The sequence below is a fragment of the Eschscholzia californica genome, unplaced genomic scaffold (assembly GCF_041429995.1).
Source record: "Eschscholzia californica isolate CP2 unplaced genomic scaffold, dmEscCali1.0.p SCAF_3, whole genome shotgun sequence".
NCBI classification, from domain to species: domain Eukaryota; kingdom Viridiplantae; phylum Streptophyta; class Magnoliopsida; order Ranunculales; family Papaveraceae; genus Eschscholzia; species Eschscholzia californica.
The window spans coordinates 16,491,385-16,502,608 of NW_028238420.1; the positions used below are offsets into that span (position 1 = coordinate 16,491,385).

At 34.0% G+C, this 11,224-nt stretch overlaps 1 long non-coding RNA gene across 3 annotated transcripts; it reads right to left on the reverse strand.

The window, feature by feature from the left end:
- Nucleotides 1-1,224: 1,224 nt before the first annotated feature.
- Nucleotides 1,225-9,214, reverse strand: LOC147548722 (uncharacterized). Of its 3 annotated transcripts, XR_015238059.1 has the most exons (10): nt 9,068-9,214; nt 8,914-8,978; nt 8,688-8,820; nt 8,081-8,509; nt 7,890-7,997; nt 7,669-7,768; nt 7,180-7,324; nt 2,597-2,855; nt 1,626-2,447; nt 1,225-1,501 (listed from the first exon to the last, which is right to left on the reverse strand). It is a non-coding gene; the product is annotated as an uncharacterized LOC147548722 (long non-coding RNA). The 3 variants fall into 3 exon arrangements; XR_015238057.1 differs by lacking the exon at nt 7,180-7,324 and having other exon boundaries at nt 2,776-2,855; nt 7,890-8,596; nt 9,068-9,213; XR_015238058.1 differs by lacking the exon at nt 7,180-7,324 and having other exon boundaries at nt 1,225-2,434; nt 2,776-2,855; nt 7,890-8,596.
- Nucleotides 9,215-11,224: the final 2,010 nt, after the last annotated feature.

Sequence of the window (11,224 nt, forward strand, 5' to 3'; positions counted from 1 at the left end):
TCAAAAATATTTTGATATCTCAAAGTCTATCTTATGGGTTCAAAGTCATATGATACGTGTTCTAACGTCTTGTTTATGCTGTCGAAAACTCGAAATCTAGTTGACCCAAATGATGCAATTAATATGTATTAGTATATTGATATATGATAATATTGTTGATATTATAGTAATACGTCAGTAACTGTTTGGTCAGTTGGTTGCGCATCTACTCTAAAAATCCTGAAGGTCACAGGTTTGGTTCACGGTGGAGGTGAAATTAACCATTTATTGACTTGTGTTAAAGGGTATAAATCAAATAAATAGTCAAAATGAGTTTTCATGCCTACCCTAAAATGGTTTCAAGGGTTTTATATGACCTTTAAAGTCCAAGATGTTGCTTTTAATAATGATAATTAATTAATATATTTATCCATTATGTATCCACACTATGGTGAATGTAATGACACCTAGAGTCCATGTTAAAAATAAAAAAAATATTATTAATAATATATTTTATATGATATAATTTATAATAATATTATAGTAGTTATTTATCTATGTATCACAACGTATTACACTTTCATTGACATGTAATCCATGAAAGTCTACAAAATGCCAATGAAAATTGTCAATGAGAAATTCATGAAAGATTATACAATGTCAATAAAGATGTCGTTGAAATGATAATGAGAATCTATGAAAATCCGTGGACTCTATTTAAGTTCGTAGACTCTCCACTGTCAATGAAAATGTACATGAAGTCTGTGAATGTTGACCAAAGTTTTCATTGATTACACCCCTAAGACTCAATTTTAACTTTGCATTAGAGAGATTTTTTATTAAAAAACTCAAAATTCGATGTGACACTTTGAGTTTTTTAAGTTTGAGTGTTGCATAGGAGATGCTCTTACAAAATCAGTGGTCAACCTTAATCTTTGCAAACCTTACGGAGGGTGATAAAACCTTACAAAATTGATAGATCCTCTTTAAGAAAACAAATTGCTGTAGGCACCTTCAATTGATATGAGCTCTCGAATTTCCACAATAATTTGGTTATACGAGGCACTTGTACCAATTTCAACGGGTGCCTACTTAAGTAATCTACATAAAATGATACGCAACTACCAAGGATGCTAGGAAGCAATATGGGATTTGCTCTACTGTAGAATGGATTATTCGCATTTACGGGATATATGGTGATAATAAGATGCATATATGGATTATTCGCATTGACAAGCCCCTAAGTAGTCACCAAATCAAATGTTTAAAAGAAAGAGACAATCTTCAGTTCACAACAACACAAATCTTTTAAAAATTTTACCTTTTATATATTGTCATATAAATACTTTTGTTGTTTGTTTTTTGCAGACAAAATCTTAGTTTGTGTAATTTGTGATGACTCTGTAAAATAATTGTTATTACCTGAAAGACGATAACCACTTGACATGGCGAATCCTTTAGTTCTCTTCAGGCATTCCTGCTAGTTTCGGAGGTTGCTACCTCATCTTGCTCGACCCTTCACCTGCAGAAGATGAGTGGATAATTTCATGTACATGATCTGAAAAAATGAAGATATTTTCTTGAAAAGGTTGAAACATATGAAAATATCTTATCACATCTAGAAGTAAATGAGTAGTGATGCTTACACATTTGTTGAGCCAGTTTGGTTGTTGAAGGATCATAATTGAGTGTCGGTCAACAAGACAGTGGACTTCGGTTTTTTCAGGAATACTTTCAGGGTTCTGACAATATCTTATAAGAAACCGAAACACAAAAATCTTAAGCGTAGATTTTTAAATGAACAAGTATAAAGAGCATGCAAGTGTTAAAACATCCTAGAGCCCTCAGCTATTACCATGCGTATAGGACATGAATAAGCTTCCATTGCTTTGAAGTTACGTAACAGAGAGACAGCGACAGTCCTCTTTAGAATGGTTTGCCGTATCAGATAGCCCCGTAGCCCAATCATCTAATACTCGAACAGGGCACTCCGATACTCTAGCTGTTCTAGTAGATATATAATGAAATTTGTATGTACATCTTGTGAAAATATCACAAAATGGTTTTTAGAAGTTAGGACTCCAAAATGTCACTCTAGGTTAACGTCTTTCTTGTAAAATGTAGCAACGGATAGTTCAAATGAAAAACTTTTGTTAGTAAAATGAATGACTTAAAAATTTGAAAAAAAATGCCTATATACCAGCCATTTAGACTCCCTGTTTCCGGTACCTTGTATCGATGCAGTGTACCAATACAGGCACCAATGTACATGTTCCATTACGAAACCCTTAATAAATACCTACATGAAATGTGTATTAACTAATGCATTCTAATAAAAATAGAGAAGGAATCAGACAAGATTTGGTTACAAAGTCATTCAGATTTCTGACCTATCAAAGAAGCTCGGCACAACCACATTTGAGCTGCGCCAAGAGAAACATCTAGATAGGGCAACCTGTCATAAGTACCTGCTTTGGTTCATCACCTTCATATCTCTATTACTTCCTAGTTGTTTTCTCCATTCTTTTACTTATCATATTAGTATAAGTATTAAACTATGGTTATAAATAGTAGATCTAAAAAAAATAAGTGATTAGAAGTAATCTGAATGACATACCCTTGAACTTTCCATACCCCGTTTTAGGGTTCTTACTCATGAATATAGTGCTGTTTCTGGTTACTTCCTAGCTGTTTTCTCCATTCTTTTACTTATCATATTAGTATAAGTATTAATCTATGGTTATAAATTGTAGATCTAAAAAAATACGTATATTTGAAGTAATTTGAATGACATACCCTTGAACTTTCCATACCCGTTTTAGGGTTCTTACTCGTGAATGTCATCTGAGACTCTCAACATCCAAGTAGTAATCTAACTACAAAACAAAACCCAAGAATTTGAATGAATGTTCTTCAAACCAATAGGGTAAATAGTATTCATCTAAGATTTAAATGAATGATCCAACTACTTGAAGGAGTTCTGTGCGAACTCAAGATTCAATAATACTGTCTGCAAAACAATCGAACAAGCCCGATAGATTTACCATCTAGGTTTACCATCTTGTTGACCAACTCAAATTAGACAAGGGGTAAGGTGGTAAATTTCGCCGTGCAAAATTACTATTTTACTCATTGTCTTATTTGATACAAGATGGTACACCTAGACGGTACATCTCTCATTTTCCATCGGAGAACCCCCTCCCCCCCACCTCTCTCTCTCATTTTCCATCGGAGAAACCCCTCTCTCTCTCTCTCATTTTCCATCGGAGAACCCCCCCTCTCTCTCTCTCACGTTCCTTCAGGGGTCAGTGGGTCTCGGGATGCAACAACAATTTTTTGTTGCAAGTGGGACACAACAACATGCATCAATCCTTGGTTGTCCAAGTGGTCAATAGTGTTGACATAAATTCCAAAACCTTCGATTCAAAGGGTTAGTCCAAAGCAACATTCTAAAAACTACTTATATTTTGTAGACAGACGTTTTACTTTTCATAATAAATAAACGGTTGAGATCTTCAAGAAAAATCTCAAATATTGGGTTTCTTTTTTAGACATCTTAGAATCAAATGATATCAGCAGGGATAGTCAATGATGACTTTGGATAACACTCCAAAGTCCGCGACATTCAATTACAGACATTTCAAAATCCGCAAGTGTCTGGGGCATTCAATCACGGACATTTTAAAGTCTGCAAATATCTGAGGCATTCAATCACGGACATCTCAAAGTCCATGAATGTTAGTGGCATTCGCAAATTCAAGGACTTCGGAGGATTTAGACTTTCGGGGTGTGTAGTCAATCAATACTTTGGTTGACATTCATAGACTTTATGTCCATGTACATTTTCATTGACAATGGAGAGGTCGTGGACTTTCATTATCATTTCAATGACATCTATATTAACGTTATATAATCCTCATGGATTTTCATTGACCTTGATAGACTTTCATGTCAATGAAAGTGTAATATATTGTTATTAATATTAAAAGTCAATATAATATTATTATATTATATAAAATATATTACTATAACATTTTTTCTTTTTGGACTCCAAGAGTCATTATATTCAACATAGTGTGGATACATCATGAATAAATACATTAATTAACTATTATTATTAAAGAAATCTTAGATTTTAAAAGTTATAGAAGAACCTTTAAGACCATCCTAGCTAAGGGCATAAAAGCTCATTCCTACTATTTATATAATTTATACCCTTTAACACAAGTCAATAAATGGTAGATTCCACCTACACCGTGAATCAAACTTGTAACTTCTGGGTTTTAGAAGTAGATGTGCAACCAACTGGCCAAACAGCTATTCCCATATTATTATAATATCAATGATATATTATTATATAACAATATATTATTGTTACCGTCATTGTGGAATTTGGGTCAACTAGGTTTTGTTAGTATAAATAAGACGGGATCGAACGTGCATTATATATCTTTGAAATATCGAGATCTAAGCATTACGATTCGGTCGAGTCAGCCGAGCGACTCGGGACTCAGGTATGATTAAGATATGCCTGTCTTTTTTTTTTTTGTCAAATATGAATTCTGTTTTTGAGAAATACCAAAATTTTATGGTTTTGTCAAAAGATTATTAGTAGTAAGTTGCAACGATTTAAAAAGTTTATTAAGGTAAGTATTCAAACCTTCGGAATACCAAAAGATTTTCTTAAATTATACTAAAACATAGTTATAGAAAGTTGCAATTTAGTACTACATATTTAAAATCTTTAGAATACCACAAGATTTTCTAAACATAAAAAGAAAAAGTTGATTAGTAGTAACTATTCGAATCTATGGAATACTAAAATATGTTCGAGAATAAAGTATCTAAAATCTGTTGAATACCAAAGAGATTAACTCAAGCTGACTTGGTCGAGTGACAAAGACCTTGGCCGAGCCGAGTCCGAGTCGGACTGCTTAGATCAAGATAGGTTTCGAAATATCAAGATACTTTTGAAATATAAGTAAGAATATGTTATCTCAAGTGATAATAATAATAGTACTACTAATTAGTATTATTATTATTATTATTATTTACAAACATTATTGGTATTAAATATCAATTAAAATAGTAGCCACCAAAATGTCAACGAAAGTCACTTGTATTTGGTTGACAAATTTGACTCTCTTTTTTACACTAAAATCCACCAAAATGTCAATGAAACTCCAAATCCACCAAAAGGCCATGGATTTGCAAATGCCACTGACATTTGCGATTTTTGGAAAGTCTGTGATTAAATGCCTCAGACATTTACGAACTTTAAATGTATGTGATTGAATGCCCCGAACAATCATGGATTTTGCAATGTCCATATTTCAATGTCGCAGACATTCACTGACTTTGGAATGTCATCCAAAGTCATCATTGACTACGACTCTCTTCATTGACATTTTGATATATTCTAGTATAAAAAGAAAGTCAAATTTGTCAACAAAAAAGTGAGCGACTTTCCTTGACATTTTGGTGCTTTTTACTTTAATTTATAATTAATATCAATAATGGTAATTAACAATAATTAATATTATTATTAGTATTAATATTATCACTTGAGATAACATATTTTACTGATATTTCAAAAATATCTTCATATTTCAAAAATATCTTAAGATTTCAAAGACATATGATACGTATTCTAACCCGTCTTGTTTATGCTGTGAAATCCAGTTGACCCAAATTATGCAATTAATATGTATTAGAAAATTGATCCAAGAAGTCTGACTCGGACTCGGCCAAGGTCCGAGTCAGAGTCAGGGGGCGAGTCAACCGAGTCACTCGGTCGAGTTAGCGCGAGTCAATCTCTTCACTTCCTGTTTCATAAGTTTGTTGCCCATAGCTTCTTTGTCTCATTTGTTTAGTGTTTACTTAAAATTATGAATACTTACTATAATAAACAATTGCAACTTTTTAAAACTATGTTTTGATATTTTAAAATTTTAAATACTTTATTCTTAGAAAATCTTTTGGTATTCCAAAAATTTTAAATTCTTCATTTCTAGAAAATATTTTAGTATTCCATAGATTTTGAAAAGTTACTATCAATAAACATTTTCTTTTTATGTTTAGAAAATCTTTTGGTATTCTAAAGATTTTAAAAATTGCAGCTTTCTGTAACGAAGTGTTGGTATATTTCTAGAAAATCTTTTGGTATTTTAAATACTTACTACTAATAAACTTTTTAAATACTTGCAACTTACTACTAAATCTTTTGACAAAAACAGGAAAATTTTGGTATTTCTAGAATATTTTCAAAAACAGAATTTATATTTGACAAATAAAGAAAAAAAACTGCCATATCCTACTAACACCCGAGTCAAATCCGAGTCAAGACTCGGCTCGTTGTATGTCCGAGTCCGAGCCGAGTCCCGAGTCACTCAGCTGACTCGGCCGAGTCGTACAGCTAAGAAATTGATAAATAATAATTGATAGTTGATATTATAGTAATATTTCAATAATTGTTTGGCCAGTTGGTTGCGCATCTACTCTAAAAACCCGAATGTTACAAGTTTGGTTCACAGTGGAGGTGAGTGAAATCAACCATTTATTGACTTGTGTTAAAGGGTATAAATAAAATAAATAGTAGAAATGAGTTTTCATGCCCCTAAGATGGTTTTAAGGGTCTTTATATGGCCTTTAGATCCAAGATGTTTTTAGTGATGATAATTAACTAATGCATTTATTCATTATGTATCCACACTATGGTGAATGTAATGACTCTTGGAATCCACGTCAAAAAATAAAAATATATATATAATTAGTAACATATTTTATCTGATATAATATATTAATATTATATTGGTTATTTATCTATTTATTACAACATATTACACTTTCATTGACAATGTAATCCATGAAAGTCTATAAAATGACAATGAAAATTGTCAATGAGAATGTGTGAAAGATAATACAATGTCAATAGAGATGTCGTTGAAATGATAATGAGAATCCATGAAAGTCTATGGACTCTACTTTGTCAAAGAAAATGTACATGAAGTCTATGAATGTCAACCAAAGTTTTGATTGGTTACACCCCCGAAGACTCAATTTTGATTTTGCATTAAAGAGAGTTTTTTCATTAAAACAACTCAAAATTCTACGTGGCCCTTTCAGTTTTTTCAATCTGAGTCTTGCATTAGAGATGCTCTTACAAAATCAGTCATCAACCTTAATCTTTGCAAACCTTACCGAGGGGGATAAAACCTTACAAAATTGATAGATCCTCTTTAAGAAAACAAATTGCTATAGGCACCTTCAATTGATATGAGCTCTCCAATTTCCACAATAATTGGGTTATATGAGGCACTCGTACCAATTCCAACAGGTGCCTGCCCTACATAAGTAATCTAAATAAAATGATATGCAATTACCAAGGATGCTAGGAAGCAATATGGGATTTGTTCTCCTGTAGAATGGACTCTTCACGTTTAAGGGATATATAACGACAATACGATCCATATATGAAAAAGAAAAACTTGAAATTGACAAGCTTCAAGTAGTAACCAAATCAAATGTTTAAAAGAAATAGACAATCTTCAGTTCACAACAACACAAATCCTTTAAAAAATTTACCTTTTATATATTGTCATAAAAATACTTCCGTTGTTTGTTTTTTTGGAGACAAAATCTAAGTAGTTTGCGTCACTTGTGATGACTCGGTAAAATAAGTGTTATTACCTGAAACAAGATAACCACTTGCCATGGTGAATTCTTTAGTTCTCTTTAGGCATTCCTGTTAGCTTCGGAGGTTGCTACGTCATTGTGCTCGACCCTTCACCTGCAGAAGATGAGTGGATAATTTCATGTCCATGATCTAAAAAAATGAAGATATTATCTTGAAGTGGTTGAAACATATGAAAATATCTTATGACATTTAGAAGTAAATGATAGTGGTTGACACATTTGTTAGCCAGTTTGGTTGTTGAAGGATCATAATTAGTTGATGTCGGTCTAGAAGACAATGGACTTCAGTGTTTTCAGGAATACTTTCAGGTTTTGGACAATATCTTATAAGAAACCAAAACACAAAAATCTTTAGAAGATAAAGAGCATGCAAGTGTTAAAACAGCCTAGAGCCCTCAGCTATTACCATGTTCATAGGACATGAATAAGGTTCCATTGCTTTGAAGTTACGAACCAGAGAGACCTCTTTAGAATCTTTTGCCGTATCAAACAGCCCAATCTTCTAATACTCGTACAAGACACTCCTATACTCTAATTGTTCCAGTAGATATATAATAAGATTTGTATGTAAATCTTGTGGAAATATCACAAAATGGTGTTAGAAGTTAGGACTACAAAATATCATAATAGGTTAACGTCTTTTGTGGAAAATGTAGCAACGATTGGTTCAAATGAAAAACTTTTGTTAGTAAAATGAACGACTTAAAAATTTGAAAAAAAATGTCTCCATACCAAGTTACCAACAATTTAGACTCCCTGTTTCCGGTAACTTGTATCGATACAGGGTACCAATACAGGCACCAATGTACATGTTTCCTTACTTTGAGTCCCTAAACTATAACCAAAAACAACATTTTCATTGAAAATAGTTGAACATCACAGTTGCTCAATGTCCATTACGAAACCCTTACTTAATAAATACCTAAATGAAAAGTGCATTAACTAATCAATTCTAATAAAAATATAGAATGAATCAGACAAGATTTGGCTACAAAGTCATTCAGATTTCTGACCTATCAAAGAAGCTCGGCACAACCACATTTGAGCTGCGCCAGGAGAAACATCTAGATAGGGCAACCTGTCATAAGTACCTGCTTTGGTTCATCACCTTCATATCTCTATTACTTCCTAGCTGTTTTCTCCATTCTTTTACTTAAAATATTAGTATAAGTATTAAACTATGGTTATAAATTGTAGATCTAAAAAAATAAGTAATTTCAAGTAATCTGAATGACATACCCCGTTTTAGGGTTATTCATGAATGTCATCCGAGAATCTCAACACCTCTCAAGTAGTAAATCGACCTAGAAAACAAAACCCAAGAATTTAAATGAATGTTGTTCAAATATAGTGCTGTTTCTGGTTACTCTTCAAAACCAGATCATCCAACTACCTGAAGGAGTTCTGCGTTGTTGTGAAATGGGGAAGAGCTGGGTGAATGGGGGGAGGGGGTATGTCGTTGTTGGCTCTGGAAGTCATTTTCTACGCGGCTGCGCTCTAGCATAAACTGTTCTCTAACCCTCATCTCAACTCCAAAACTTGGCTCTTAGGGTTATTTCTTGGGTGCGTCTATAGGCGCCTCCAAAAATGGCTGACCATCTGTAGGACTATAGGCGCCATTTTCGGACTGACCAGTACGAGAGCCAAAGCAAGGGTTCGGACTCGGGCTAGTCCGAGGGTATCTGACCCTTTAAATCCTCACTTCAAGATCGAAATCTAGGGCATAAAGCAAGCTCTCTTCAAGCTCGTAATCTAGGGCATTTAAAGCAAATCTAGGTCCCCAATCCATAAGCAAGATCGGATCTCCATAAACAAGCAAGGGTATCAAACCATTTTGCTAGTACTCGGTGTATAAGAAGAAGATTTTTTCAAGCAAAGGCATCGGATTTTCGTGAAGCGAAGAATCCAACTTGATAAAGTTATTTCGGAAGATCAAGCATAAGCAAACTCTCTTCAAGCTCCAAAGCCCTAGGTTTTTCTTATAAGATATTTAAAGAGAGAGAAACGAAAGAAAGCAAGAAAAGACCGGTGCGTGGGGGCGCGTTTTGCGCCGCCGTGAAGAGAAATTTTGGGTGCGCCTATAGACGCAATCTTATTTCTGTTTGCGCTCATAATTCGTGATTAGCTTCCTTTTTTGCCCTCTATTTTGCATAAATTCAAAATTTACTCATTTTCTTACCTTCGTTCGTCTTCTGTTAGGGTCAATATTTCTCTTCCAAAAATGGCTTTGTGTGTCCTACCGTGCCTAATGCCATCGCTGCTCCTCCTTTTCGAGGTGGTCGTCGACCATAGTCGACATCGGCGGTGATTGTAGACGTGCATGGCGGTGGTCGTAGGTCGCCCCATATTAGTGTGACCAAAGTCTTTTGTCCATATAAAATTTCCACCTTGAGTTTTCATCCTTGTAACAAACTTTTGGTCAATATATGGGCAAAAGAAATGTTATTTGGTCTGACCTTTCTTGTTGACGCCAAACCTAAAGTTGACGTGGTGGGCTCGTCGGGCCAAATAGCACGACTAGCAGTAACTTATAGTTTTTATAAATTCAATTTTAGTACCCTTGAAATCAATTTATTACTCCACTGCCACATATTTTTATAATCTGGACCGTTGATCGAATTGAAAGGTCTGAAATATTACCAAATTAAAGTACAGAAAACTAGGTTTTCTCTCAGTCTACTTTAAGTTCTCACTGAAACAAGCTTCCCTCTTCCTTTCCAGACCATCGAAAAACAAACTTCTACTGGGTTTTCCATTCAAGCACAAATCAGAAAATAGAGACAAATGGGTTAGAGCGAGAGAAAAAAGAAAAAGTGAATCAACTTTTCTCTCTTACTCACGCTTACCCTTTTGTCCAATCTATTTATCTAATGTTTCTGAGTTTCTTATATTTTTCCGCATTCTAAGATTTTATATTTTATTTGATAAATATCCATTATATAACACACAATGTTTTGTGCGAACTGAGACATATTATATAAAACACAAAGTTTCGTGCTGACTGAGACAAATCGAAAGACAAATCCAACCGTTCTTTGCGTTTTTTATAACATCTTGACGGTTGGATCTATTACCTACCTAAAAAAATGAAAATTTGTTCACCTACTCAATAAAAGAAAGTAAACACTCAATCAATCTAGACCACTAACACCCTTCATTTTGTTAATCTACACGGTCATGGTTGGTTAAGAGAGCGGATTGATGAGAATGGATGGGTCAAACTAGGAGTGGGAATCGGTCCGGACGATACCAGGCTCTAACTTCATCGGATCGGTGGACTCGGACATAAAATGGTGGTGACCACCTATTTACTCGGGCGGTCTCGGACGATCACTTTCAAGAATTGTTTGTCTATTAAACCGTTCAAGACTGTTTACTTTATCGGGCCAGTCGGACACCGGACAATCTCTGTCTGGGCTTTCCAATACAATTCACATAACCTAATTAATAGGCTAATTAGACAAAATTAAAACTCGCAAGTGCACGAACCGTGTGTGAATAATGGTATGTATTACGATGTCGATCCCACGAGGATTTGTTTGGAATTAAA